Raw genomic sequence first — 2,208 nt, 5'->3', positions numbered from 1 at the left:
CTCATCAACAACATCAACTCATCTGCCTTCCACACTATACTCCATGCATTAAAATAAATGTCATCTAGTCTTGCCATGATCCCTTGTGTCATAACTTGAAAATAATATTATTTCTGCAATGACTTAGTCTGTGGTGTATGCTTCACTGTGCATGACACTCGACAGTGTCTCCATTTCCCCATCTTCTGCTGTCAAATTAGTTTAAACCCCCACCAACACCGCACCAGCAACACTCCACAGAAGGATAATGGCCCCGTTGTGGTTTGGATACAAATCATCAGGCTTGGACAGGCCATACCTTCCCTGTGATCCAGACATCTAAAGCCTTCCCTCTGCTCCAGCACATTGATCTGTTGTATCCATTTGTTCCTATATTCACCAGCATGTAATACCAGAGCAATTCAGAGGTTACAACCTTTGAGGTCCTGTTTTTTATTCTGCTGCAAAGCTCCCTACATTCTTGTCACAGGACCTCTTCCCTCATACTGCCGATGTCATTGGTACCAATGTGAACCATGTCTGTCTCTTCACCCTTCTCCCTTTCAGAATACTGTGTAGTGGTTGAGTGACATCTTTGACCCTGGCCCCAGGAAGGCAAGTCAATATCCTGCAGTGATGTATGTGACTGAAGAAATACCTGTGAGTGCCCCCCATGACTGAGATTCCCACCACTGTTGTTCTCCCGCTCTTTCTGATCCCTACCTTGTGCAGCTGAGCTCTGGCTGCACTCCGCAGAGGAGCCGTCACTCTCACTGTTTTCCAACACAGAAAATCGCTTCCTGAGTGAGATGCACAGTGGGGCTTTCCTGAATCTCTGACTAGCACTGACTGATGGTCAGTGTCATTCAGAAACACTTCAGCTGCCGGGTGACCATGCCCAAGCTTTAAAGCCCCATTCTGAAGCTGATCAAACCAGTACTACATCCTGCAGACGTGGCCAGGGAAGGTGAGTGCTGACCCTGAGCCTTGCCCTCTCTCCATCCGCTGCCCTGGGGAGAGATGACCCCAAAGGTCCAGCAGTCACTACTCCCAGAATGTGAGTGCATTTATGTGACACGTGCAGGTACAACAACACTGCTGCAGTTTATTTAAAGTGAAACAGAATATTTATTTACAGAAACCTTTATTATTTACAATATGTACAAATAGAACTGAGAGATAGATAGGTCTATTGAATTCATGAACTGGAGACTCTGGATGAGGTCAACCAGAATTATGAAAAGTTGTATGTTTTTGGATCAGTTTCTAAGAATATGTAAGCAACTGGAGGAGATTAATTTTTGTTATAATGTCCACGATTTGAAGGAGATCAATGCTGACACAAAATTGAAGATTGAGAGAGACCACTTGCTGAGGACCTGACAGAGATCAGATGCTGTTAAAGATGTGAAGACCATCAGATGTTGTGATCAACACAGAAGATCCGTTGGTGTGACAGTAACATTGATGTTGAGAAGGCCTGTTTGTTTATTGATGGTGAGGATCAGGATCTGGAGGAAAATAGTTGGTACGAGAAGACAAGGGTCTGGGCCACATTCCGAACCTGATGTGCTGAGTTCCCATTTGGGCACTATACAGCAGCAACTGCAAATTAATCTTTTAAACCAGGAGGTCCATTGGGTGATTACAGAAGCAATGTGTCTGCTTGGTGAGGAATGCTGCTAAGGCTGCTGCATGATCACGGTCATGGTCCTGGTTGGAACTGAAGGATACACAGTCCAAAATGTAGGAACTCACCATGTCAGACTAATAATCAACGAGTTTATGTTAAATACGTTTCAGGAAGTTTCGGTAACTCTTGCTCTGTGCCTCGAGATACGTCTCAGCTAAGGAGCAAGCCTTTGTGGATCCAGTGGATGAGAATACACTGCACTACAACACTGGATGGTTTCCTCACTCTTAGTATCCAAGTTCAACAGCAAGCACACGATGTTGGCATGGAGCTGTCGCTGGAAAACACTACACTCTCCAAATGTGGCCAATATTTCCAACATTTGGAAAGCTTCCACAGAGACTTGCTCACTTGCTGCCCCAAACAGTGGCTGAATCCTGGAGATGATTGCATCTAAAAATGGCCTGATAGTTTCTGCCGGTGCCTCAAGGATGTTTTTCTGCAGACAAGACAACACAGCAAGTCTGAATACATCGCTGTTCTCTGGATTGCCCAACACGCTCACTTTCCAACACTGCCGCCTCACTCCAAAATTG

This window comes from Chiloscyllium plagiosum, chromosome 6 (assembly GCF_004010195.1).
Source record: "Chiloscyllium plagiosum isolate BGI_BamShark_2017 chromosome 6, ASM401019v2, whole genome shotgun sequence".
NCBI classification, from domain to species: Eukaryota; Metazoa; Chordata; class Chondrichthyes; order Orectolobiformes; family Hemiscylliidae; genus Chiloscyllium; species Chiloscyllium plagiosum.
Note: the sequence above shows the minus strand (reverse complement) of the source record.